General features: G+C 48.9%; 1 long non-coding RNA gene across 1 annotated transcript; it reads right to left on the bottom strand.

Moving 5' to 3' along the window:
* Positions 1 to 2,436: 2,436 nt before the first annotated feature.
* LOC148119414 (uncharacterized) lies at positions 2,437 to 3,139 on the bottom strand. Its single transcript, XR_015735265.1, has 2 exons — positions 2,935 to 3,139; positions 2,437 to 2,527 (listed from the first exon to the last, which is right to left on the bottom strand). It is a non-coding gene; the product is annotated as an uncharacterized LOC148119414 (long non-coding RNA).
* Positions 3,140 to 27,906: the final 24,767 nt, after the last annotated feature.

Raw genomic sequence — 27,906 nt, 5'->3', positions numbered from 1 at the left:
CTTTCTTACAGAGCTCTCTCGGGGAAGTCAAGGCAAGGGCGCCTGGGGAACCAGACAGTGGCAGCACATGGAGGAGGAACACAGCTATTTCTTCCTCATCTTTATGTCGCAAGGCCTGTGATTTACTGTACTCAAACCGGCTTACTGAATAAATGAGCAAATCTATTTGAGATTTAAATATATATGTATACCTTGCTCTGATCTCTGCCACATAAACAACCATCCGATGCTCTCTCAACTCCCCTTCCCTTGGCAAGGTGCTTCATCCCTTTGTGGCATTGTTGGGAGCTAGGGAACCAAAACCTGAAAAGTTGATCAAATAAAATGCGCTAGAGGGGCTGGAGAGATGACTCAGCAGTTGAGGGCACTTGCTGAGCAGACAGAGGACCAGGATTCAATTCCCAGTGCCCAAACGGCAGCTCACAACCATCTGTAACTGCCGCTCCAGGGAATCCAATGAACTCCTCTGGAATCTGGGGACCGTGCACACATGTGCCGCTTACATCCAGACAACACATACATAAATATGAAAACCAACAAATCATTTTTGAAATGTGCTAAAGATGGAGAAGCTCAGGAGGAGCGAGGCTGAGGTGAGAAACTCTTTCCTTGCTGCTTGCCTGGCCTTACCACCACGTGCTCCATTCCGGTCTCCACCCTGTCTTAATAAGCTTTGAGGAGCTAGATGGTAGGTGGCAGCTGGGAAGAGAATTCCGAATCAAGTTGCTGACATTCTCCTCTCTCTTGCTTAGCAGCAGCAACCTCCTTAAAAGAACATCTGCAGTTACCATGGCAACCCAGAGCCTTTCCACCTCACATCATCATGTCCAGAACAAGAACCCCAGCTTAGACAGTTCTCTGTAGATGTGTCTCTGTGTGTGTTCCTTGGGGGGGGGGGAGGGATGAGAGTGATCTAATATTAGGACATTGTGCACTCAGTGATCATTAAGAGACCAGGAAGTACCCAAAGGAAGACTTTTATTTATTTCCCATAATAGGGCATTGTTGATACTTCAGCCCAGAGGGCAGTATATCACAGCCTCTAGACTACTGCATGTTTTTGCACAGCCTGTGAGCAAAGAATGCTTTTCATATTTTTAGCTGTTCGAAAAAACAGAACAATGGTTTGGGATAGTGAAGACAGCATAGACTCAAATGTCTTTGTCCATTGCAGTGTTCTCTCAGCCCACAGTACCCCTGCCCCTTATTTATGTGTTGTCTGAGGCCTCTTCTACAGTTGGGACATAGCCCTGAGTGAGATTGTATGGCCCACCAAGCCCCACATATTTACTTGGGCCCTTGTCAAGAAAAGCAGCCCACTTCTGCTCTTAGCATTTAACTCAATAAACTGCACTGAAAATGGACTCACGGAGGGCTCTCCCTAGCCGAGGGTCACTGAGGATTGAGTGTGGCCTCCAAGAGGCCATGGTTAGGGTCTGGGTGCTAGCACAAGATGCTTCCAAATGCTCTCCAGGTCTCTGGAAAGAGCCCTGCATGCTACGTTATCCACAGAGTTTCTCAAAGGAGGTGATGTGGGCCTTGCCAAGGTCTAGACCATTCTGCTCCCAGGAGACCTCAATCCTTCATTAGAGCCCTCTGGTCTGCGGAGGCCACTCTAGTGGGTGGCAGTCCCTATGGGTGCCTGGATATGGGTGGTTCCTACACCCAGGTGCCACCCTGTGCCAACCTGTTCCAACTGGCATTTTGCAGACAGGTACAGGTATACTCAACCTTGATATGCTGAAGGCCCTTGGGCCACAATTCCAACAGTTCATTGGTCACCTGCCCTCTGTGGAAAGCCGTGTCCCTGTTCCTCCGGTGGATAGCTTTACGGCTTCCCTGCCGCCCTTTTATTGCAGTTACTGCCTGCAATCAGCTCTCTCCCTCCTACACTCAGGCTGCCTCCCACAGACTTATGTCTCCTTCCCTGGTGTCGCCTTTAGGAAGGCTTCTCATGGGAGGCACAGGTCAAATTCAAGCCCATCCAATGCCAATAAACTATTGAATTAGCAAATTGATGTTCAACACTCTAGCAGTTGAAATGGTCAAGTGTAGTTCAAGGTCTTACAGTCCCAGCAACACTGGGCATTGCTTCTATCTAGGCCTGGTGAACATTTGGTGTATATACAGTGGAATTTATGAACTGTTCAGGAACATTGGAGAGTCTAACGGGGCTTTTAAAATGAATACATTGTAGAAGTTGGGTTGACTGTTGACTAGGCAGGCATTTGACATGATCCAAGGGAAGGTGCCAAAGGTAGCAATTTGCAGGAGGAACGGGTGGTCACGTGACATGACCTTTTGGAGAAATAAACTCTGGTTGGGGTGCATGAGGACTCAGTAGGGTTCGGGCCTCTTACAAGGTTGTGATGGATAATGTATGCATTATTTTTCTCTTTGTTGTAACAAAATGCCTGAAAAAAAAAACAACTCAAGGAAGGAAGGAAGAGTTTATTCTGGCTCGTGGTTGGATGCTGAGGAAGGCATCGCAGCGAAGAGGGCAGCTGATCACTCACTGTGTCTTTAGCTGGGAACAGAGAGAGAGGGAGGGCAGCTTCCAGTCCCGGACCCCAGCCCATGGCATGGTGCCACCCACACTCTCGGTGGACCTTCCTGTGTCAATTAATATAATCTAGAGGATCTTCCACACGCCTAAAGGTTCGTTTCCACCGTGATCCTACATCCCCTCAAATCTACAATCAAATTAACAATCACAGATGACACACGGAGTCCTGCAAGCTGCGGAAAACACATTGGGCAAGATGAACTCTGTTTTCAAGGGTCCAAGTTTGCTTTCTGTTGCTGCGATCAATACTGTGACCAAAAGCAACTTGGGAAGGAAAGGTTTTACTTGGGTTATACCTTCAGATCACAATCCGCAGAGGAAAACCAAGGCAGGAACTAAAGAAGAGACCATGGGGAAATGCTACTTACTCATTTGCTCCGTGGGCTCACCTCCAGCTACCTTTCTTATGCCTTCCAGGACCACTTGCCACAGGTGGTACAGCCCTCAGTGGGCTAGCCCTTATCCATCAAGAAAATGCCCTTCCAAGACACTATAGACATATCTGTGAAGGTAATTCCTCCACTGAGGGGCCCTCTTCCTAGATGTCTCCAGTTTGTGTCAAGCTGGCAAGAACTAGCCAGCATATCAGGGAAGGGCCGAAAGGACCATAAAGTCCACACACAAGTGAAAGACTTGAATTGAAGGGTGTGTTCTTCTAGGTCATGTGACCTGCTCTTCTGAGCCAGCTCTTGGGTTCTGCTTGGCCTATCTGGGCTTCAGGTTTCTGTTACACTGATTCAGTGAGCCAGACTCCCTTCGGCTCAGCCCAGCAGCACCTCTATGAGGACCAAGGCTGGGGCAGAAGGGTGCATCTGAGGGGTTTGTACAGTGACAGATGATTTGATAGGAGAGCCACCTACAAAAGTCTCTGCATTGTTTTCACAACCTCTGAACACCTCACTTCCCGTGAAGGGAAAGTGAAGATCACAGGAAAAGTGTTATAGGCAAGAGCCCCATCATCTTGGGCTACTTTTAGGACCTTTGGAAAGCCATTCATGGCTCACTGCTGTGTATGACCTAATGTTTTTGTGACCATTAAAACCTTCAGAAGGTATTCTTAGGGCTGGAGAGATGCCTCCGCAGTTAAGAGGACTGACTGTTCTTCCAGAGGACCCAGGTTCAATTCCCAGCACCCACATGGCAGCTCACAACTATCTGAAGATCCAGTTGCAGGGGATCTGACACCTTCACACCAGTGCACATAAAGTAAAGTTAAATAAACCATAAGAAATATTTTTTTTGAAAAAGGAATTCTTAGCAGAATACTCCAGCTTCCACGTATATGAAAGCTTTAAACGTTATGGATAGCATCTGAGGCCTATAGCAGAGCTGCCCTCACTCTCCTTCAACCTCCCACCTATGGCCCTCACCAATGTGTTTAATAATTACCTGGATTTATGACTTTCTTTGTTCTGCTAATAAAAACCTCACCGAACCATTTCTACGGTGGAACATGTCTTTCGGGAACATCCTGAATTCATGTTCCTGGTCCATGGTCATTCATCTCCAGCTCCAGAAAAAAACAAAAAACAAAAAACAACTGTTTCTTATTTCCCTTGAAGTGAAAGCTGTGTTTTTGTGTGGACATAGAAAGGTGTGTATGAACAAAATGTGTACATTTGAATCAAATATACACATAGTGTTGGAAGTGACACAGGTGTGGATCTCTCTGTTATAGACTACTTTCAAGGACATAGTTTGGACACCTGCAGGAGGCAGCTTTTCCTCAACACTATCTTACACATCAGGATGGTGGGACAGACAAGGGTCCAGGGCTGCCTCCTTCCACGGTAAGATGGGCACACAGTGCTAGACTGCCTTGGTGGGGAGTGAAATGGATCTTTTATTAGTTAGTTAGTTAGTTAGTTAGTTAGCTTGCTTTAGACAGCATCGAACTCTGTAATCCAGGCTGGCCTCAAGCTCCATCCTCTCACCTTAGCCTTTGGAGTGCGAGGATTCCAGGCAACCACCAGTCTCAGTGTATTGGACTCATTTTGAAGACAGAAACCCTTCGCTAAAAGCCCTCCCTGCACACTCTTCCCCTGTCTGCATTATGTTAAACATGGTTTGATATCCATTCTTGGTTCAATCACTGGATGGGCAGAGGAGGTGCGGGACTGGCTTGGATGGAGGCCATGACTGGGTACTCTGCAAATTTATGGTCACCGATGTCCCCAAGGCTCTTCACGCCACTTTGCGTTTATGCCTTGCTGTACTACATTGTTTAGACTAGTGACTCTCACACTTACGTGTATATCACACTCACCTAGATTTATTAAGGCCCAAAATGGTGGCCTGAGCAGCAGAGCTCCTGATTTTCGAGGTTGGGGGTGGGGCCTAGGTCCTTCATTGCCAGCCCATCCTCGGGAGAAGCTGATCCCATGATTCCTAGAATTCCACTTGGGAAACCAATCCTTGAGGACATTGATGCTCCAGCTGGTCAAGACAGCCACCATTCCTTTGAGTTCACATCTCTCCATAACTAGCTCCTCCATCTCAAGATGATCCTGTTGCCCATTTCACTGGGAACAGAGAAAAGCAGTCAGGAAACATGGTCACATGCTATGAATCTCTCTGTTCCACTGGCCAGCTCCCAAATAATGACATGGAGACTTCTTATTAGTTATGAAAGCTCAGCCTTATCTTAGGCTCATTCCTAACTAGTTCTTATAACTTAAACTAATCTGTTCCTATTCATCTATGTGTTGCCACATGGTTTGTGGTTTTTCCTCTCCTCCTGCATGTCCTGCTTTCTCTGAGTCCAGCTTGGAACTCCCCCTTTCTTCTTCCCAGAGCTCTCTCAGTCCAGAAGTCCTGCCTATACCTCTGTCTAGCTATTGACCATTTAGTGTTTTATTAAAGCAATTACGGTAACAAATCTTTACACAGTGCAATCAAATCTCTCCCAACAGCCGCACCATCACATATTCATTGACCCTGCACTGTGAGTTCCTTTCTGCTGCTGGGGATGATTTTAGGCTCCCTCTGAATATCTCTCCCTCAGCCATTGGACTGCATCCCCTCCACCTGCCCAAGGATGTCACTCCTAGACACTACCCTGCCTATGGGCCATTATCCCTGCACACAAAATTAACACCCATCCAAACAACAAAATGATTACCCCGTTCTCTGTTTTCTCTGCAGAAGAACTCTAGGGGTCTCCCTTCTCATCTTCCACAGCCCTTCCCTGCCATCCTGTCTTGGGTCCCATTCAATTAGACCTTTATTCTCACTTCTGCACAAGAACGTTCTTGTCAAAGGTATTATCATAAATTTTGGCTGTTGTCTCTGAAACAAGGTGCCTGAGACTGAGTGGCATTAGGTCTGACACTGAGGCGGGAAACGGGTGGCTTCCAAAGGGGCTAAAAATAATTTCAGATAATTTGGCTGTGGCCTACAAGATTCTAATTCACTCTCACCGTGAAGTTCCACCATCCGTCTCATAGAACTGCTAGCTCCGCTGCCCTCACTGTCTGTTTAGGTAGTTATATCTGGCAACTCAATTTGCAGTGCTACCCCTGTGACACGACTCCCATTTTGTGTCTTCAGGCCAGACATCGCCACTGAATTTCCAACACTCCTATCTTCTGCCGTCTTCATGGTAGGCTTTACACAGTGAGCACCTTCAGACTGACTTCCTTACTCCTCCCAGTCATGCGTGAGGACACACAAACACATAGGCACACAGATAGACAGACAGGCAGCCAGGCAGACACCACATCTAAACACAAGCACAAATCTCTGGATTCAAGTTCACGATGTACCCGGTACCTGACCCTTTCTGGGCACCTCTCTTATTTTCTGGCCCCATGTTATGGAAGCATGTGAACCAGCCTCCCCACCTTTTTTCCTTATCTGCAGCCTCTTCTCCTAGTCAACCCAAGTCTGCACTTAAATGCTAGTCAGGTTCTATAACCCCACACCACAGAATCCCAGAGCAAAAGTCAGAGACCTCCACATGGCCTGCAAGAAAATAACAAGACTCCCTTTGGACTTCACCATGATAGCTGCATGGCTATTCCCTGAGCATATCCAACACAACTTATCTTTTACTGTCTTTGTCCCTGTTGGGAATAGAGGCCATCTCAACTAGAAAATCTGAGATTGGGTTAGCCTTTCAAACAAACACATTGAGTTAATTAATGGAAGTGGGAGTTCCTACATAAATCAAGATATTGATGACTAAGTTATACCTTAGACATGAGTTAGGTCAGTAGTAATCAGTCCCATAGGGTCCTGTCAGGTATATCCAGACCAATAAGTAGACCATGCATCTAGGGCACCCATGGGGTTGCTACCATACTGGGATGCCAGACCAGCCATCTTTCCATGACACATTTTTGTCTCTTCTCAGATGAGAAGTTCTGAGCTCTTAATACTGAAAGAAGCCTACCGGGAAATTTTTCCTGGTGAGTGTGCAGATGCACACGTGTGTGTCTTGGTGTGGTGGTGAGTTGGCAGTCTTAGGTATCATTTCTCAGCTACCATCCTCCTCATTTTTGGAGACAAGGTCTCTAATTTGCCCAGGGCTCATCAAGTAGGTTGACCGGTGAGCCTGAGGCATCTCCCTGTCTTTGTCTCCTTGGAGCTGGGATTATAAGTGTGCACCACTGAATTTGGCTTTAAATTTTTTTCTGCGCTCTTGGCATTGAACTGGGGTCCTTTTGCTTTTACCACAAACACTGAGCCATCACCCCAACTCTGCGGTTTTGCTACAGTACAAGAACGTCTCCCCCGATGGATCTAGCTTGCCAACACTTTTTTTTCACACCTTCTCCAAGCTGGTTACTTGTGTTCACACCAGAAAACTCATCCCACCTGGCATAGCTCTTCCTCTCCTGTCCGCCCACAAGACAACATACCTCATTAAAGCGGTGCAGTCAGCTAGGGAAGCGTCATCCTGATGGTCGTGTCCGGTAACAGCACAGCCACCTGTGCCTCAACAAGGAAATGAATTATTCTATCAGGACAAATCACTCTTCCATTGACATTGATGTGACTTTCTCCTTCCATAAAAGCCAAAACCTTTTCTTTGTCCCCCAGACAATGTTCTTTGTTAAAAATAGAAAAACACAGCATCCTGTGAAAATGGCAAACATTTTCCATTAGGAACTGACTTGCTTGGAGCCCAGCCAGCTGGGCATTGAATATAGTCCTGCGACGCTGGGGACCTGGTGGGCATCTTCAAGTCCTTCAAGGCATCTTCAGAGCCTTCTCCTCTGAGAAGATTGCACTTCAAGTGGCGGGATGACCTTCGGATTGAGATGGTGAGGTTGACAAAGGGACCCAAGCAGAAGCGCCTGCTGCAGCCTACTGGAATGGTACTGGGCTAACTGGCCGAGAGGCTAAGAAGGAGTCTCTTGTGCTGAAAGGGTGAAAGAGCCACTCCTCTAGGGACAGTGGTCCTTGGCAGAGTTCCTTCATTCTCCTTCTCCCTTCTCTCCCTTTATCCTTCTACAAGGCTGTTTGCCCTCCATAACCTTTTTGTAAATAACAGAGCCTCTCTTTTCCCCAGCGTTGTAAGTTCTAAGGAGAAACCAGACCTGAGGCTGAAACGTTAAATGTGAAATAATCTCTCTCATACTTCAGGACCCAGAGTATATGGTGATCCTTGCAATACCTAAGTTTCCTTGGACCTTTGCCTAAGGCATCAAGGAAAGCAAAGCATGAAATTGCTATAACATTTAACTTGCAGGGACAAAAAAATAAGAAGGTCAAGGTAACTTGTGATGTTCTGGTCACGGGAGCTGGGGAGGAGAGCGTGTCCTGAACCATGAAGATATTGCTCAGCACATGGCCTTTCTGCCCACTGCCTCACTGTACCTACTTTGTCTAGCTTTCTTCTTCTCTACTGAAGCCTTTGACCCCCTTACTCCTCCAAAATGGAGCTTAGAGGACAATACTCATACCCCATCTTCTAAGGTAATGATTCTTGAATAGGCTTGCCCCTTCCTCCAGACTCTCCTCTCCTGGGGCAGTGAACGGTTCACAGCTAAGCCCAGAACCAGCAGGGAGAACTCTCATTATCTTACCACAGTTGATCACAATGTTGTCACCCATACAGCAAGCTGAATTAGTTTAAAGCAAGTCATGGATTCCAAATGGGATCAGTAAAACTCTCCATACTGACAAGTGGAAGAAAAGTTGTCATAGTATGGCACTACGAGGTAGGTGGTGCATTCGGGGGCAGAGCAATGGAATGAAGATGATCAAAACCCAAATTCAAAACAGCAACTTCACCCTACTGGGCCAGTAGAAGAGTCCACCCCCATCTGTGTTGGAATTTGACTGGCTTGCTCTAGCACAGGCATCATGCAGATAGCTACATCTGCTGTGTGTTGGTGCATCAGCCCCGCTATGCCAGCAAACAGCATTTCTTCTCCCCACCAGGCCAGCTCTTACAGCCTTTCCGCCACATCTTTCACCATGTTCCCTGAGCCTTGGACGGAGGCAGGGGTGCTATAGATGGTTCACCCACAGTTGAGCGCTTGCAGTCAATTACTTGTCCTCCTCATTTGGCCAGTTCTGAATCTCTACATTATCTCCTATCCACTTCCAAATGAAGCTTCCCTGACAAAAGCCGAGAACAACACAGCATTTGTTTAGAAGGCAGTTTGGCACCGTGAGATCCCTCTGGGATCTAGGATCTCCCAAGTCATTGGTTTTTGACCAGGTGTGTAGTACCAGCAATGCCTCCTGTAGGGCAGGCCTCATAACTAATTAGGAAGGGATCACGCCCTAACAATCATGCCACTATTGCAGCAGTAGGCACATCGTGCCGTAGCCTAGGATTCTTTGTGTGTAACAAGCTCCCACTTGATACCGCTAGTGCTGATCCAATGTGATAGCCAATTTTAATTATCATCTTCATTGGAGTAATAAGCACCTAGCACATTAATAAGGGACATCTTCGGGCATGCCTTGAGGGCTATTCCAGAGAGAATGAACTGAAGGAGTAAGATCTAACTTGAATGTGAAAAGCACCACACCATGAGTGGGAGGGGAGCTGTGCTAGGCTGAATGAAAATCAGGAAAAGAAGATGATCATCTGAGCACCAGAACCCCCATCTTTTGGTTTACTGACCCATTCAGATGCAGGAAGGTTCCTGCCATCATGTCTTCCCCACAACGACAGATTCTATTGGAGCCAACACAAACCTTTTCTCTTATAAGTTACTTGACATCACGGAGGGGAATGAGGACAGACTTCTCTGTGTTCCACTGCACTGGCTAGTTTATGTCAACTTGACACAAGCTAGAGTCATCAGAGGGGAGGGAGCTTCAGATGAGAAAATGCCTCAAGATGAAGCTTTAAGGCATTTTCTTAATTAGTGATTGATGTGGACAGCCCAGTCCATGATGAATGGTGCCAGCCCTGAGCTGCTGATCCTGGCTTCTAAGAAAGCAGGTTCAGCAAGCCCTGGGAAACAAGCCAGTAAGCGGCATCCCTTGGTGGCCTCTGCATCAGCTCCTGCCTCCAGGTTCCTGCCGTGTTTAAATTCCTGTCCTGACTTCCTTCATTGATGGACTATGATCCGGAAGTGTAAACCAAATAAACCCTTTCCTCCCCAGCTTGCTTTTGGTTGCAGTGTTTCATTGCAGCAACAGAAACCTTAGCTAAGACATCCACTCCCTGTGACCCAGTTACCACAGAGCCCTGGGGTCCATGTTGTTCTGATCATCTTTCTAACTCACTGGGAGCTCGCTGGTCGGACTGGTGTCAGCTTTCTTATCTACTCCATCTGCCTCTTGACACTGACTGCATGTTAATGTCGTCATGGATACTGGCCTTGAAAACATCCTGACCGAGGCATCACAGTGACTATGGAGTCTCTGAGTGGAATTCAGTTGCCGGTTTGATTTTTGTAACTAATTTCATCGTGTTGGAACAGATGTTTTCAAACTGCAATACACATCAGAATCTGTACCTCGAGGCCTTATCAAGCTCAGCTTAGAATTTCTGGAACTCCCAAATTAATATTTCTAACAAGTTCTCAGGCAATGCCCTTGCCACATAGACCCTGACAACACTTCATAATCAGCTTGTCACATGAACCCGTGGTCTAAGAGGAGACCGTACAAACCAGGTAGCCACACTGTGATTCCAAAGAAAGTTCTTTAATGGAGACCTGCAATATAGGCTTTGTGTACTCTGATCTTCAGTCTTGGACCCCTAACCTTCCATGTATGAACTCTGACCTCCTTGCCAGAGAGACTGTGTGGGGAGGCCCAGGGGCTACATGGAGAAAGAGGAGTTTGTGGGGTCCAGTCTCATAGCCTTCCTGGCCAAGGTGCCAGTCATGTGACTAAAATTGTTTGGGATCCTCTAGGGCAGCCTGAACACTGAACACCATCAGAAGACTCCAGATAAAGCCACCGTTGAGCAGAATTACCTAGCTGAGCCCTGCCCTGACTCCCCACAAAATCACATTGCATGACACAGGGGTTGCTATTTGAGAGACTGAATTTGGGGTACTTTGTTCTGCTGCAATAGGCAATCAGAATCATGTTGTCAACAGCATTAGCCTTATGTGTGACATTCACGCACTTTATCATACAAATGTTTGACCAATGTCAGAGGAACAGATTCAAAACACATGATAACAGTATGGGCTTGTGAAGGTATGTGACATTTTGTACTATTCCCACTAACTTTGATTCCCGCAGCCAATTAAATGCCCCCATAGATACACCTCTGCAGCAAAATACGCCGCCAGTGGAAACAAGGCCTCCTTGTGCATTGTGCAGAGGCTTGCCTTAGCATCAAGCTCAAGGTTGGGGCTTGTCAAGAGGATGCAGGAAGAGTTGGCCAATGGTGATGAAGGCTGAGGAAGGTGGAGCCCTTCCACAAGGAGGGCTCTGTCTGCCCGCTCCTGAGCACAGCATGGCGGTTTCTCAAGGTGGAGTTTTAGGTTTGAAACCAATTTTCATTTTGAAGAAGGGGGTTTTATTTCCTCCTCTCTCCAACTCATTTAAACCTCCCCCAGCCCAAGGGAAATTTTTAGAACTGTATAATAAGGACGCTTTCAGAATCACAGCCCCTTTTTCTGAGTGTGTTTCTTATGTAAATGCTCTATCAGAGAAGCTTCCCTCTGTTTTACACTTCAATCCCGCTTTGAAAACCTGCAAAATAGAAACAGAAAAAGACACCTTGAAAATGCATCGAGTTTCAGCGGTTTTCCATTTTTACCTAAGAATAAAAAAGCCTTTATTCTTCAAGTTTAGATTAATTTTAAATCATCTTGTGCTGAACTGGAAGCGCAAAGGAAAATGATGGCTCCTGCGGATTTATTCCACCCAAATACATCCAAGGTGGGGCCCTTTGTACCAATCTGTGAATCCCTGGAAAACTGGAGCCGTATGGGATCGCCCACAGCAGGGCTCAGTCAAGGGACATTGCAAGGGGCTCCGTAAGAAGCCAGGGTGTCTCCCTCCGCTGGGACACAGGCCTGCGGAGGACGAGGCCTGGATTCACAGTTGGTCTCCACCAGTCTCTTTTCACCCCCTTCTGCTCTCTTGCCACTTGGTAGTGCAGCGGGGTGCGTACAAATCTGTATGCCTGGCCTTGGGAACCCAGCAGGCAGGGAGGGAAGAGTTAATCTCCCTTCCTACCCAGAAGCACAGGCGGAACAGTATTTAGATAGAGAATAAATGGATGTGCTTAACCGAGGAGCTGCTGGAATGAATGGGCTTGAATCCTAACGCAGGCACTTATTGGCTGCATAAAGACAAATCTGAGAGGGGAGAGAATACTTCAAACTCTCATAAGGCTTAATATGCACGGCCTCCAGACCCTTCTCACTGAACGCATTATATTATAGCAGTGAGGCAGAGGGAGCCAGCGGAAGGGTTAGGCTAAGAAAGGTTAGGAGAAAATTGAGACTCTCCGAAGAAAGGAATCTATGTGGGGCTTGGTTGCCCCTGGGGAGATGGCTCTACCAGCAAAGCGCTGTGCAAGTGGGAGAACAGAGTTCAGACCCCCTGAACCCACATAGAAAGCAGATAACAGAGACATGCCTTGTAATTCAGGGCTGGGGTGGAGTGGACACAGGAGTTGGGAGGGGGCCGTGGTTTACTGATCGGTTGTTCAGTCAAATCAGTGAGTTCCAGGTTCAGGGAGAGACCCTGTCTCCAAAACCAAGATGCTTCTGGCTTCCACAGGCGCCTGGATAGGAAGACACACAAGAACACACACACACACACACACGAAAGAATCTCTAGGGACTGTAAGTCAAGAGGGGCTGCGTGAAACAGAAGATAACAATGCAGAGCTAGCTTGAGGCAGGGTCGTGGTGTGACTACACTCAGTGCCACGCTGAGCTAGGTTTACCTGTGCCCCTTCTAGGCTGTGGTTTCTGTTTCCTTTCCCTCACCGCCATATCTATCTCAAGCAGTGTTCTTTGCCTGGGGCCAGCTGTGGCCACAGGGACAGCCATCTGAATTAATTATGAAAGATTTTTTTTTTTTTTATTTCCATCCTCAGATTCCTAACCAGAAACAGAGGCGAACGTACAATGATAATTCACAGCCATCACAGGAAGGAAACCAATCCGGTCAAGGGAAGGCCTGGAGAGAATGAGAAGCTGGAGGAAGCTGGTTGCCCCTCAGGCTGACAGCGGGCGCCGCTGAGCCAGACCGCCATGCCTGATCCTCCGCAGGTGTCAGCCTGCTTTCCGCACTGCAACGCCCTCTGGCTGGAAGATGCTCAGGCCGTCCCACTCCACCAGCCATGCCCCCGCTGGTCGGGCGCCCCATCCAGAGAAACCCTAGTGAGAGAACAGCGTACCCCCGCCCCCCCCCCACACACAGGGCGGAGAAAACTGAGTGTCACACTCTCTTGATACCTCCCCCCACACCCGTTACCCCTCCTCTTTCCAGGTCGTTCCTCTTCCCTTCCTCCCCTCCCACTGCCCCTCCTCCTTTATGAAAGGCCCCAGCCCGGCTAGAGCTACAGACAGGTTCAGTGGCCCTTTTACCATTTCTCATCTGGCAGAGAGAAGCAGAGAGAAGGAGCAGGAAGGACCTTTGGACATCTGTGTCCCCAACCTCCCAGCCTCCCGAGTGCTCCCCACCCCCAGCACAGCCCTGCCCACCACCCCGCCTCACCCCGCCCCCTCCCCTGTGGGCATCTTTTGACAAGCTCTGTGCCCACCACACTCACTGAAAGAGTGAAGGGGGCCAACATTGGCCACCTGTCCCTCCCTGCTGGGCTCTGACCAGACAGAGCATCAGGGTTTAGTTGTGCCTTGGGTGTGGTGGGCTGCAGGCCCCCCCCCCCAGGGTGTGGCTTAGGTGCCCTTGCAGCAGATCCTTCAAACCAGGCTAGCACCCAGCCTGGCCTTCTTCCAGGGGTCCACTCCCACGCTCTGAAGCCTTTGACATTTCCTCCTCTGAGCCTCCCTATAGGTCACAGGGCTCCAGGAGAGAAAAGAATTGCGCTCAGAATTGTTGTTGGTAATGTTTACTTAAAATCTTATTGAAGCCTAATTTTAGAGCTGGTGTCTGCTGGCCTTATCAAGAGATGCAGTCTAGAGAGGGTTGCTGCGCTCCCCTGACCCACCTTTAAGATTTCAGAGGTGGCAGGCAGAGGCAGGTGAGGCACAGTGCCCTGGGAAGGTGGGTCTGTGCCCTGCTTTTGTTCTTGCCTGCCTTGACAGAGAGGCAGACCCAGGAGGAATTCCCTATAACTATGGGGTTGTTACTTCTTGGGGCTAACAGAGTCACGTTCTTCCCTTCTTCCCATCTTAGGCCCGGCAGAAGATAAGTGTCCTTTCCTCCCTTCAGCAGACTCGGAGAAGTCAGCATGGCTGGCAGAGACCACCCCTTAGCAGTAGACATTAACGCCTCCCGCCTGCCAGATGCTGGTCCAACCATTTGGCATAGAGTGTCCCCTTTAATTTTCACTCTTCCGTTTTTGCAGACAGACAAAAGAAGTCGTGTAAGGCTTTGGCAAAATAGCCACACTTCTGTTGCTTCCCTCACCAAACAACATCCCCCACATTTGGAGGCACCCTGCCCAGCCCTCTGAGAAAAGAAGGCTGAGGGTGACCCTGCCCCAGTCAGGAAAGACCTGGGCCAGGGATGCTGAGACCTGGGAGGAGGAAGAGAAGCTACAGAAGGAATGACATGGTTCCTCAGGATGGGTGCCAACATCTACTCACCTGACAAGGCTTCCGAGAGTTTTCACACAGTGTCAGGAGCCCAGAGCCTCCAGCTCTCTCAACTGGACAGGGCAGAATGGATTGGAATCTTTAAGCTTTGGTGAAGCCTCTGGTGGCATCTAGTGAAGCCCCTCTCCCTGCCCTGGGAAACACCCAGATGCTGGATGATAGGGAACTAAGGGAGAAGGACCCTCTCCTAGACTGCTCCTGCCTGGGTAGCAGAGAGACTTGGGTCAGAAGGGGATGGTAAGGTCTGGTGGAGATTTGTGGTCACAACCTCCAGGCTCCCTGGATCCTGAGTACTGGTCCCTTTCTCTGTTCAAGAATGTCTGCTCTCTGGGAGAACATGAAAAAGGAAATCAGGACCGCGAGGGGTGCGCTCACCCACTGATACAAGGGGACTGATCGAATGAGAACTCACCAAGGCCAGCTGGACTGGGACTGGATGAGCATGTGATCAACCCGGATTCTCTGAATGTGGCTGACATGGGGGCTGACTGAGAAGCTATTGATAATGGCACTGGGTCTTGTTTCGTCTGCATGTACTGGCTGTTTGGGATCCTAGTCTGTTTGGATGCTCACCTTCCTAGACCTGGAGGGAGGGGGGAGGAACTTGAACTTCCCACAGGGCAGGAAACCCTGACTGCTCTTTGGACTGGAGAGGGAGGAGGAGAAGGAGTGGGGGGGGGGGAGAGGAAGTGGGAGGAATGGAAGGGTATAGGGAGGAGGGGAGGAAGTGGAAATTTTTAAAAACAAATTAATTAATTAATTAATTAAAAAAAAAAGAATGTCTGCTCTCCAACAAACAGCGTGATACCCAGCTTCATCCTGATTCAGCTTGGGGGAGGCCTGCAAAGCCAGGGCGGAGCCGTGGGGAGAGCTGGGAGGCTGTGTCCTCCAGGACTGCAAGCAGAACACTGCTGGGGGTTCAGAGCAGAGGCAGAGGGGCCGATGTCTGTCTCCACTGTTAAAACTTCCAGAACAAACCTCTATCCACAGGGATATATAACCATAAACCTCACCCTACCTAACCTCCTTATACATGCAGACACATAGTTTACCCTGCCCCCACCTCTCTCTCTCTCTCTCACACACACACACATTTAGCACACTCTATTGACCCCTATTAGTGCACAGCCGTGTTTGGACAACTTCACACACACATATTCTAGTGGGAAGACGTGAAGATACAATGTGGCAACATGGTGAAGGCCACCCTAGCGCCCCTTCAAATCACCAGACAGATGCACTCTGAGGGCATGGATATGGAATCTGTTTGTGGGGACAGCCTCCAGCACGTTTTGTCCAGTGTCCCTGGGAGGTCCTTATCCTAATTAGTATTGACTGTCAATTTGACATAACCTAGAATCATCTAGGGGGAAAAACAAAACCCTAATGAATAATTGTCTTTATCGGGATGATCTGTAGTTATGTTTGTGGGGAATTTTCTTCATTGTTTTAATAAAGTAGGCGGGCCCAGTCCGCTGCAGATAGTACCATTTCCTGGGCAGGTGGTCCTGGGCACAGGAGAAAGTTAGCTAGCTGAGCACCAGCCCAAGAGTGAGCCAGCTAGCAAGCAGCCTTCTCCTCAGTTCCTGCTGCTGGGACCGAGTTTCCTGGTTGTAGGGAATGCTGTGTGGGATAGCAACATGTCTGCCTTCAGCTTCCTGTCCTGACTTCCCCCAGGGACAGAAAGTGACCTGGGAGTGTAGGCTGAACAAGACCTTTCTTCTCCAGAGTGGCTTTTGGTCAGTGTTTTATCAGAGCTCCAGAATGAAGCGAGAATATTCTCCTTGGCCAAAGGCCACACTCAGGGAGCTGGCCTGGAGCCTGCGCACAGCGGCTGGCACTCCTAATTCAGCTGCCCATACACACAGAGTCTTCTGGGGGGCTCTGGCAACCAAGATAAATTAAATTAACGAAATTCAAAAGGAAAGCAAAATAAATGCCAAGTCTATCCACAGGTATGAAAACCTACACATTAAAAGCAGGAAACGTTTAAGACACATTGCATTGGTCACACCATCCCTGAGAGTTTGCTTCAGCCAGAAAAAAACATAATGACGGACTGGGAGCTTCTCCCTCCCCACCACTACGCTCTGTATGAGGCAACCCAAAGGAGACTCCAGCTGTCTCGTTTTTCTGTGTATGTGGAAACACGCTATTTTATTAAATTGTTGTCCAGAATGGCATTCATACAAAGCCATAATATGGAACAAAATTCAGCAACACAAATAATCTGTTCCGAGTCCTGAAAATAATGTATCTGCTAATCGGACCTCCCCCCCCCTCCCCTGCCTCTCAATGGCTGTCACTGTTATCAGCTCTAGAACCTCAAGCATAAAGCTGGTCATCTCAAGTTTCTCTCTAAAGTTCTATTGAGTTCCTTCTCCAGTAACCCTGCTAATGGATGTGTGCAGGAAGCTAAGGCAATTTCTCAGTGCTAGAGTGACATTCAGCCATAGAGTGGGAAGGCCATCCTTTAGAACCACGTGTGATTGAAGTGGGCGGGTAAAGAAGGAGATGTCAGAGACCTGAGGAGCTCTGCCCACTCTGTGGGACCCACAGCCTGCCTGGGAGCTCCCCCTCTTACACAGCTGGGGAGCCATCTATAGCCCTTCTTGGCTCCACGGTACCCCATGCTCACCCTACGCTCAGGATGACAAGCACTGCTATGCCTACAATTTTCTCGGTATCCAGACCCACACAGAAGAAATCGCAGACTCCAGGGCTGGGAAGCACGGGGTCAGGTCACCCATTTATGGAGCCAAATGTTCTGGATTCTCCTTCCTGACTATGCCACCGACCAACTGACTCTAACCACTCCAGGCCTGGGTTTTCTTGTGTGTAAAATTAAAGCAATCTTTGCCCAACCCCTGGTTCTGACACATGAACTGAACAGGGAAATTTGAGCCAAACGTTTGCACAGTTGCTGGACCACGACCCCGACCCCCAGCTCTCTGGATGGACAGGTGGGAAGGTACCTGATCTGAGCTTCCAGCAGCAGAGGCCAGAGGAGGTTGAGGCAGGGCCAGTTAGGTGACCTGCAAATGACCGCAGGCCTGAGTCCGGGCTGTCAACTTTGATATCCTGGAGGGGAGATACATAAGAGCGTAATTCCTGTAACTCTATTTCCCTGCAGAGTACAGTGTGCCCTGCCAGAAAGCGCTGCCACGGGAACATTTTCTCATTACTATATAATAACATCAGCGCTAATGTCCTTCTTCTCAGAGGAGTCCAGAGCACTTAGAGATTGCTTTCTCAGGGCCCAACTCGCAGGCCTTGGGCCCGTGGCCGAGGCTGCCAGCTACCCTTTCCAGGCTTGCACTGCAGTAGAGAAAGCAGAAGCCAAGGGTGTCACAGAGAGTCACCACACTCAGCGTCTTCAGTGCTCCTGGGACCCACTCGGAAGGATCACTCGCTTCGGAACCACCACAAAAGTCAGTCTGAGAAGAATCCAATAAGGAGTGGGCCTTGTCTGCCCATTACACTCAACAGGAAATGGGGAGGCCTGGAGGGCTCTGCAAGACTCTGCTCCAGACGGGTACTTGTTCCCAGCCTCCTTTGCGGGCTGAGTCCGAGAAGGTCACGAGCTATTGAGCCGAGCCGCTAGAAGGTGGGAGAGCAGGAAGGAGGCTGTGAGCCTCTACTGCCCGGTGGATCCCGTTTTCAGAGGGGCTTCTGTTCTAGGACCAAAATTCAAATGCTGGGGGCGATAGATTTCCCCAGACCAAGCGCGGCTCTCCTGAGAAGACCCATTGCCTCGTTCGACTGCGGGGCCGTGTTTGGTATTTTGCTTTCAGATGAAAAGGGAAGTGTTCCTAAAGGTGTCATTCTGGAGCGCCCGACTTGCTGGACATAGAGTCCTATCTAAAGGCCTGCCTACTGCAGCACACCTTCGCTGTTTCCAGGGTCCTACAGCTCTAGCTCGTGGGAAACCCACGGTCACACATTTTATCTGTCTTCGAAGGGTGTGGGTCTCACTTCAATGTCACAGGGCAAGAAGACCACAGTGGCCAGGTGCTTCATGCACACAGAGGGGGGAAGAGGGTGCTCAGACTTCTGTGGCTTCCCGCCGCTGATGGCACGGGGGCTGGCGGCACGGGGGCACTGGCGGAAGTAGCAATGGTTCCTGGGCTGAGAGGAACTGTAGGCCTGAATGGTCCTCACACTTCATCCACAGGAGTTCATTTAGTTTGCCAGAGAGAGTGAGAGGCAGGGTCTCCTGACCAAATTTAATAATGAAGAAGGCGACAGGGGAGCTGGGCACAGAAAGGTGGCTATTTTCCTTGAAGTCACACAACTGGGTGTTGGGGCCACCCTCTGTCCTGAGTGAAGGCCAAGAGTGCTGTGAGCAGCCCCTGTCCTGACCTCCTGGCATTTTTTAGACTGGGGAGACAGCCATGGATACATGCTTTCTGATTGTCACAGTGCCAGGCCATGGGTGGGGTCCATCTCTTAACAGTCAGGGGCACTGGGTGGTCAACAAGGCACATGGCAGCTAATTGGCAGCAGGGAAAATGTCTTAGACTTTCTATGAAACAATGGTAGGCATCCATTTTCTTCTCCACTGCAGCAGTTCGGGCAGCAAGGAGCAAAGAGAGAGAAGACATGCTTGCCTGCGTGTGCCCTGCTCACCTCTTCTCAGGTGGTCCAGGACCCAGGCCTAAGGTACTTCCCACTTTCAGAATGGTCTTCTCATATCAAAGTTAATGTCATCCAGACAATCCCCTACAAATGTGCCCCTCTGCCAGGCTGTTAAGACATCCCCTCTCAGAACTCATTTCTACAGTGATTCTAGGTTCCACCAGGTTGACAATTACAGCTTGCAATCACTGTGTGCTGCTGTGACATTTCACACGCTCCTGACTTCGGATGTGAGCAGCTGCTTCAAACTCCTGTTGCCTCGACTTCCCCAAAGTGATGGTCCGTACCCTGGAATTGTGAGTCAAATAAACCTCTTCTTTTTTCACTGAGCCTGCCGGAGTATTTTATCAGAGCGACAGGAAATGACTCGAATATACACACTAATGTATCCAGGCCACTGCCTGAGAGCCCCTTTCTCACTAACGGGCTCTGGTTCTCTGCTTCCCCCAGGTGTTGATGGAAGTGAATCCTTGTCACTCAGTAGAAAGCGAACACGACAGCAATTGTGTCCAAAGTCAGCAAGTTCGTTTCTTGCAAAGAGCAAGAATCTAGAAGCGCATCTATGGGGTCCTGCTAGATACCTGCAGGGGCCTGCTTGAGGTGGTTGGGAGAGGGTGATAGGCTAGAACAGTAGTGAGGGATGTCCTGACATACTGCTCTGAATTTGTATATATCCTCCCTCTCCTTTCAGTTCAATGAACATTCACCAAACCCTGATGTTTGCCTGAGCGACTGCTAATAGCCCTTTTTTGTCAGAGCCATAGATCTCAGCACCCAGGAGTCATGTAGCAGGAGGCTGACTTGATTGTAAAAGAACTCAAAATCCTGCCGGAACTTTTACCAAAGCCCTGAAAACTTCAGTCCCGAAGGGTGAGTCTGCTTCCTGGGGATCCCCTGCGTGGCCCTGACACTGAAGAAATGACATCTTGTTGAAGTGACTGTCTCAAGAGCTGTGCTAGCTGACCCTTCCTGAGGCTAAGCTGTTCCCCATCACTCTGACCCACAGAATGAAATAATAAAAGTCATAAAATTGAGACTGTTAAAATTGAGACTTTTGGGGTCTTTGCAATCTGTGCTGGGTGAGTGGCAGTTTGGAGCGAGCCACCATTCACTGCCGCCGCTAGCAGTCAGATTGTGCCCGGTTTTCTGGGGCACAAGGCAAAGGGCATGCCTTCCAGCCAGGGTAGTCATATGCCTCCTGTGTGTGAAGAAGCAAACCCTAAAGACTAGAAGACACCGATGCAGGGAAGGATAAAAAAGATCCTTGCCTCTCAGGCAGCCTGAGGGCATCCTGGGAATATCGGGATCCTTCCTTCATAATCTGGAAGGGTAGATTTAGATGTAAGATTTTAAAGACTGTTGAGTCTGAAGGGTTTTGGTTTTTGGGGGGAGGCTAGCTTACTTTATTGTTCCCAGAGCGCAGTCTGTCCAGGGAGCTAGGGTCATCTGATTTCATGGCTGACCAAGAGGCAGTTCCTTTTCCAGTTAGCTTAGAGCTTTCCCGCTCCCTTTCTCACTCGGAGTTCCAGGTCAGTGAGGCAAGTTTTATGAGAACCATTTCAGGGCCAGCAAAAAGACTCAGCTGGTAAGGGTACTTGCTGCCAAAGCTGATGAGCTGAGTTTAATCCCTAGGACCCACGGGGTGGAAGGAGAGACTTGACCACTGGCCCCCAAAAGTTGTCCTCTGACTGCACACACACACACACACACACACACACACACACACACACACACACTCACTCTAGGTCCCTCGTTTTGTAAATGAGGACCTCAGCACCTTAAAGAGATGAAAGGACTTACTTAAAACCCCTTGACAATTACATGGCCCATAAGCTAAGTTGCTTCTCTCTCTGCTGTGTCTTGATACCTGCTGGAAGCAACTTAAAGGAGGAAGGGCTTGTTTGATGCTCATGGTTTGGAGGTACAGTCCACGGTGACAGGGAAGGCATGGTAGGGGAGGCTTGTTCACATCTGGGTGGATCAGCAATCAGAAACGGGCATGCTGGCACTCGTGTGGCTTTCTCTAGTTTTCTGGACTCCATTCAGGGTTCATGTTCCTCCCTGGATTAAGCCTTTCTGGAAGATCCTTCCCAGGTATGCTCAGAGACACGTCTTTTTTAAAAAATATTTATTTTATTTATTATGTATACAGTATTCTGTCTGTGTGTATGCCTGAAGATCAGAAGAGGGCACCAGACCCCATTACGGATGGTTGTGAGCCACCATGTGGTTGCTGGGAATTGAACTCAGGACCTTTGGAAGAAAGAGCTCTTAACCTCTGAGCCATCTCTCCAGTCCTCAGAGACATGTCTTATAGGCAGTTCCAACCCCTGTCCAGATGACGGTTAGAAGTACCCGTCATGGAGGCAGAGATCTAATGAGCTGGGTTTCTGGAGGCTTCTTAGATCAGTGAGACTCAGCTCCCTCCTAGCTGGCTCCAAGGGAGAACATAAAGGCAAACAGACTTGGTGCAAGTAGGCCGTGGTGACCGCCAACCTGCATAAGGGCTTCTTCCACTGCCCACCTGCAGCCTTCAGGGTTTTGTTTGTTTACCTGTTTAGTTCTGTCACCTAGCAACAGCAAGCTCCCCAAGGGCAGACAGAACTCCTCACTCTCATTTGCCACTGAGTTCCTGGTGCCTGGAAGAGAATCTGGCAATGATGTCCGTGCCCAATACCTATTTTTGGCCGAATAAACAAATGAGAATCGTATCTTTAGCGGGTACCTCCTGGAAAGTTTGTTTCGTTGTTCGCAGAGAGTGAACCCCGGGACCTCGCCTCGGCCTCTTAGACAGATTTGAGACAAGGGAGCCTTCATGAGAAGGGTGGAGATGTCACAGACTGGGAGGAAGGTCACTCGTGTTTCAGACCGAACACGGAGGAGAGGGCCAGAAAGCAGGGTTGTGTGGGTACATCAGGAAGTCTGGCCGCAGTGTGAGAATGTGCTAGTTCATGGAGGACCCCAGGTGACAATCACTTGTCCAGTTGGCAACGGGAAACCATCCCAGTTCTTCCACAGAGGAGAGGCAAACCAGACCTATAGACCAGTGGATGGCTGAGGGGCAGGTGATGGGGGTGGGAGGGTGATGTTAGAGGCAGGGTGGCTGTTGGGAGGCTGGTGGGGGGTGGGGGATGGTAGCAGGAGCTCAGGTTGTAGGTGACAAGGACGTGTAGGACAGGGACGCTGATACTATTAATAGGAATGCCTGTCACAGATGGTATGTTTGGGTGTCAGAAACATGGAGGCTGAAGGGCTGTGAGACCTCAAAGGTGACCCTGGAGTTCTGAGGCCAGGCACCAGGAGGGCAAAATGAAAGTAGGCGACGTCTAACTGCAATAAATAGCGATGTGATGTGCTTGCTCTGTGCAGCCCAGGTTTGAGTGTCTCTTGGGAACTGCCTAGTGAAAATGGCTCCTTAGATGCCAGAATATCAGCGTGGTACAGCTTGCCCTTCTGGACCCTTGAGCTCTAAACAGCCAGGGGAACACAACTGGGCAACGGAGAGGTTTTTTTTGTTTTTTTTGTTTTTTGTTTTTTTTTTTTTTTTACTTTTTAATTTGCTTTGCTGTTGTAGATAGGAGGGCCGTCTCCCTATGTAGACCAAATTCATAGAGAAACAGCTGCCTCAGCCTCCTGAGTGCTCAGATTAATGATGTGCACCGTTGTCCCCAGCTAGGGAACTCTGAGACAGCCTGTAGAACTCCAACCTGTAGAAAGCTGGCCTGACAAGGGACTGTGAGGCTCATTCCTCCGAGGATGACACGGGTGGACCTGAGGCCACTAGGGAAGGGGGCTGGGAGTCCTGTGACTTGCTGGATCACGCAGAGATTTTGTTCCTGCGATACTGACAAGAGGCCAGAGAACTCTGGGTGATTTGAATTTCAATGCTTTTATCAGACCTTCAGTTTTATCAGAACGCTCCCAATTGCACACGCTCCCTCTCCTTGTGTACAGCTAGTTCAGAAGTTGTACCTTCAAATACCAACCCTCCTCCTCGGGGTACACTGGTGATAGGTTGGAGTTTATTGTTGCTCTTTTTGGAACATTTTTGGTTGCTAGGATCTCCATGAGACACACAGCTCTAAAAGATCAATTCCCTGCCGCCTGCTCCCTGTCCTAACGTCATTCACTGTTATTGAGGAAATACAGTCCTAGGGGTGGAGGGTTGGAAAAGAAAAAAAGTCTTTTACTGAACCCTCAAGTTCCTTTCTTCCTGGCCTAAGGGACATTGCTCCGATCATAAACTACAGGACTTTTAAGAAAAGCAAACGAACTTCAACTGCATTGCAAAGGTCATAGTGCCTGCAGAGGGAGGAAAGTGAATGATTAGCTTCTGCGGCCGTCGGCTTTGAGGAGATTTACAGGGTTCAAAGGGGAGCCCTGAAAACTTCAGTCCAGGGCAAATGCTAGCAAGTCTTACTCCCCAATCTGTCACCTCAAGAACTCCACCCACTCGCCTTCTGGGAGGACACTCTGCCTCTGACAGGCACCTGCCCCACCCGCGATCCTCAGGCCTGGCTGGGAACCTTGGAGTCTTCCACTTGGAGAGCCATCCTGGTCTGCTCCTCCACGTGCCTCTTCTGTCTCCTGCACCGTGAACGACCAGCGATGACGTGCGTGCACACCCAGGCGATGACCTTGGGTTCTTTTTCGTCTGTGATTTTTCATGTGTTCATGGGTAAATTGATAATGCCTACTCTAGTTCAAAGGCTGAAGGGATCAAACGAGGCAAAGTACAAAAAAAAAGGAAATGTACAGGAGAGGACACGTGTCTCTGAATCTTAGGGGCCTGTCCTGTCCTTTTCCAGAACAATCTCACCCTCCATCCATCTGTTCTCTGCATGTGGGGGCTGGAGCGGGGCAGCGCTTTCCCCTGCGCATCCAGGATGGACTGGGGGGTGACCGATCCTGCGCAGTCAACATTCCCTTTTGCCAGTCGCATCCATGGCGGCTGTGGGGAGCCTGTGGATCAGAATAGTCTGCCTGCATGGGTGAGGGCCGTAGTGTGGTGGAGCCACCACCAGCTGCAGTCAGCAGTCAGCCAGAAAGGAGTCGCGAGCGCCCCCTGACGCCTCCACGGCGCAGCACAGGCAGGGTCGGCAGCAGCCAGAGGGTCTCTCTCAGCCAGCAGCGATGGCCCAGGCCACCCCTTTTGTTGTTGGTCCTTACTCAATTTGGAACACATATCCTGGATACGTGTATGGATCCAACGCGGAGAGAACAAAGAGCAGAAGGCGTTCTTGATGACCCTCACCACAGGGACAGAAGAAGAACATTCTAGAAGGAGGCAGAAGAGGAAAGAGCAAAGTGAGAGAAGTGTGTGGGTCTGAGTGAAGGAGACATGGCTCACCAAATGAGTCCCCCTTCCGTGATTGTCTCTAGGCCTGAAGCACAGATTAGGTTTGCTTGAGAGCGCTAGTGTTGGGTGCCCCGTAGAATATCTCATCCCCCCTCGGGAGAAGAAGGCTACACTCTGCGCTTTGAGAAGTTCAGGCGGTTATTAGGGGAGATGATTTGCTCAGTTACAGGAATGAGCACCAGACCATTGCCCCTTTGTATCCAAACACCCGTGGGCTGTGTCCTGACAGGAGAGTCGTGAGGTACGGTCTGAGAACTTTACAATATAAAGCTGGCAAAGGAAAGAGACTCCCTCCCAAGCAAAGCTGTTGAATGAGAGGAAATGAATGGTCTAGACTTAGAAACAAAGAGACGGGGAGGGAGAGCTTCTGCCGAGACCACTGCTATTTGTTCCCAGGCTTGACAGGAAGGGAGACAGCCTGAACTCCTTTCTGACATGCATTGTATACATGCAGAGAGCCTGTGCTTTGTCCACACAGTGCACCTTGGGCCCCGGTTGTGACGGTTGAGTGGGGCAGACACCAGCTGTCGGGAGCCGCCATGCTGGGCTCTCAGTGTGCTTTCTCAGGTCAGTGGCGCCGGGCTGTGCTCTGCACAGAGGGAGGAGCAAGGCTCTTCACAGAAGACCGGCTTCTGGAGCCGGAGGCCATTCTTCTTTCCCAGTGTGATTTTCAACATCTCAAAATTGCTTTAGGAAGAACCTCACTTGAGTTGAAGTTTAGCCCCCGCACCCAACCCCCAGAAAATACATGTCATGAAGCAAAATCCATCTTCCATCCATCCATCCATCCATCCATCCGTCCGTCCGTCCATTCATCCATCCGTCCTTCCATCTGAGGCTGCATTTAGTAAGCATCTACTGCTCAGCACAAGACATCGTTCTGAGTACAGAACACATAGTGAACAAAATAAAACAAGCACCATTTATGCAGAGTAATTTTACAGAGGATAACAAGTCAGCCAGTGTGGGAAGGCAACAGGGTAGTGGGGAGCTTGCCGTGTCAAGTCAGGAGGAGTGAGCTATGCCATCATATGGGATGGGAGGTTCATGAGCCAAGGGATGGCTAGGTACAAGGTGTGCAGAATGCACTTGCTCTATCCAAAGCCCCGCAAGGGAGCCCGTGTGGTGGAATAGCTTGAAAGAGACCGTGCTGGCCTTGCAGGCCATGGGCAGGGGTTTAAATTAAGTGATGCAAGGCTCCTAGAAGGGTCAGAGCAGTGGCTCACTATGCAATATTTAAGAGCATCCTCGCTCCTGGGGCTGGGGTGGCCTGGGGGCGCGACTGAGATGGGACGGAAGCCAGACTGGATCTGCACAGCCTAGAGGGGCAAGGCGATGATTTAGCCCAGGTATGGGAGGAATTGGGACCATACAGAGAAAGTAGGAAAAGAACGCAGGGGTCCAGTAGGCTTGGATCAGCTATTACAGACAATCGTACATCAGAATAGGACCTCAGTACATCACCTTCTCAACTGACTAGGTTGAATGTATGGCCTCTGAAATCTTTCTAAATGCACTCATGACATAGAAATAGGACTCCGCTGGGCTCTCAAGATGAAGCAAATCTAAGAACCTTGGCAGACAGGTAGGCAGCAGGACTGGCATTGCTCACTGGAGCCAGGTGTGGCATCCTAGAGGTCTGGAGCCTTTCATCAAGGGTTGTAGGTATCTAGTGAGTGGAGAAGAAAGTCTGTGCTTTGCCTGAGAGGGAAATCTAGCATTCTGGAGCCTCCTGATTAAGTTTGGATAGATAAGACAACATTTCTAGAAAGGGGTGAATGAGAACAGACTTGCTATAAAGGACATCTGTACACCTTGATCTTAGCACTGAGTGGTGAAAATCATGCAGACATCCCCTAGGGACCTGGGACCAGAAGGTGTCTTGGACTGCTTTCTCTCTGGGCTTGTCTGTTCGTTGGCTTGGAAAGCCACAAACATCAAATGTAATTTAAATGACCTTGGGTGTGTTTTTGGATAACTGGGAGATTTAAAAGCAAATCTTTTTATGTGGTTCAGCTTCAATCCAGACCTCAGACAATTCCAACAGATGAAGTTTAAAGGAAAATGAGAAAATTCACACTAAAAATTAACAAAGCACACAAAGAAACAAACACTACCATTGATTGTCGAGAGAGAGAGAGGAGAGAGAGAGAGAGAGAGAGAGAGAGAGAGAGAGAATGAGAATTACAGAAACAAAAAAGAAAATCCAGAAACAACTCTGGTGATTTCAGATATTAGAATGCTCTCACATGGAATAAAATTATTTATTATATTTAAAGATGCAAAAGAGGGGCTTAGAGCATGAGCAGGAACAGGAGACCCTAAAGCATAATCACACAGATTTGAGAAATGACCAAACAGACCCTTAAAATAATAAACAAAACGTAGCATTAATATTCAGCGGGGACAACTAACACCAGATTAGATGCAGCGAAAGAGAGCTAGTCATCTTAAAGACAGGTGCAAACGTGCACGCACACGCACACACACCCCTCCAGGATGTAGTTCTGGGAGATAAAATTATATAAATTATGAAAGAAGTTGATAGTCGCAGAGGGTAGAATGTTGAATTTCCTTTACACCCACACTGGATTTCCCACAGGAAGAATGTGTGAAGACAGTTTGAGAGTTGAATGCTAATCATTCCCGAGAATTACTGGAAATTATTTTTCAAATTTGAGAAATCTAATAATCCAAAGGAAGAGAGGAGAAAGATACACACACACAGGGGGAGAAAACATTAAAAACAGAAAAAAAAAGACATGTACCCTCTGACAAATGGTCAGCTGATAGACTTGTTAAAAGTCATAATGCATGCCTGCATGCCAGAAGATAGCAGAAGACATTTGTTGGGGGAGGGGTTGAGACAGAGTTTCTCTGTAGCTTTGGAGCCTGTTCTGGAACTAGCTCTTGTAGACCAGGTTGGCCTCAAATGCACAGATATCTGCCTGCCTCTGCCTCCTGAGGTGTGTGTCAACCACAGCCTGGCTAACATCAGAAGACATGTTTTTAATGTGCTAAGAACAATTGTGTGAACCAAAAGTTGCAAACTTCTCTGAAGAACAAAACTCTCAGTCTGCTGCCCCTGCAGTGTGTATACTCTTAGTACTGAAAATGCTAGCATGTGTGTTTGGAGAGAAAAGAAATAACACAAAGTCTGAGATTCCAGAGAG

This window comes from Myodes glareolus, chromosome 17, assembly GCF_982192425.1.
Source record: "Myodes glareolus chromosome 17, mMyoGla1.1, whole genome shotgun sequence".
Classification (NCBI taxonomy): Eukaryota; Metazoa; Chordata; class Mammalia; order Rodentia; family Cricetidae; genus Myodes; species Myodes glareolus.
This window is presented reverse-complemented; position numbering and strand designations above follow the sequence as displayed.